Raw genomic sequence first — 1230 nt, 5'->3', positions numbered from 1 at the left:
CACAGCAAATGAAGCGTTCATCCCCCAGATGAGTCTCAAATAATAAAAAAAATGACCCAACAATTTCATCTCTAAATCTCAAATTCAAGCCGTGCATGTAATACCCTAATTTGTACATTTAAAAATAATTGACACCGATATTCCGCCGATGTTTTTGTCCGACCTATCGGATGGCTGGAATTGCAGAAATAATTCAATTGTGAACTTCAATTTTACGCTGTGGTGATGAGAAATGACAAGTCGTTATTCTAATTTTATCAATTTTGTGATTTTTGTGACCTCGACAAAAAATCATTTTTTTATATTTTTCTCGCCGATCGATGATCTCCCGACGAAATGTCACAAATTCTTTTTTATAGGAAATGTCGTCAGCTATAAAGAAGTTGTTTTGATATTTGATTGTAGATTCGCTCCTTAACGAGATAAATGGATAGTAATTACATTTGATTCTGACAAGATCCATTTGTTCGTAATTTTCTCGAGAATTTTACCGAATTTAAACAAGAAATAATTGTTTTTCATAGTTCAAATATATAATATCATAAATATCAATATTTATGAAGATTTTCTATTATTTTCCAATATTGATTTACTGAATACTCATCCGCCGTTCAAGTGGCTATGTAACATTACCATAGGAGTACAATTTTCATTCCAATTGTCTTTTAGGGTAAATCTAAGATTTTGAGAAAGTGAAATTGTTAATCGGTGCGTAACGTGGTGATGGAGCGAATAAGAATTTGATTTTTGAGAAGTAATGGGTTCACCCTGAGGAATAATTGGACTGCAAATTTCATTCGTATGGTAATGTTACATGACCTCTTAAATGTTGAAGAATGATCATTATGCAATTATATCTCATTAATAAATGATTCCTCAATGAGTCGTCAGAATATTTTTTACAGCTGAGAAGATTTCCGAGAACAAAGGTTGAATGACATTTTTAGTAAAATAATTAATTAGGTAGATAATTATAAAAAAAATCATTTTTCATTGAGAACATTCAAAAATTGATACGATTAGAAAGATTGCTTGTCATTTTCCACCACCAAGACTCCATTCCAGACATATTCCTGTACATTTCATATTTTTAAAGCTGCTCACTAGTTCGAACAAAAAAAAATTTGGAAATGTTAAAATTGCAATGCTTTTTAAATAAAAAATTGAAGTATTTACAGGCACGGATTGTACTTGAGATTAAGAGCTGAAATTTGACACAGATATTTGTTT

Source organism: Fopius arisanus, unplaced genomic scaffold (genome assembly GCF_000806365.1).
Source record: "Fopius arisanus strain USDA-PBARC FA_bdor unplaced genomic scaffold, ASM80636v1 scaffold00082, whole genome shotgun sequence".
In the NCBI taxonomy this organism is placed as follows: Eukaryota; Metazoa; Arthropoda; class Insecta; order Hymenoptera; family Braconidae; genus Fopius; species Fopius arisanus.
Note: the sequence above shows the minus strand (reverse complement) of the source record.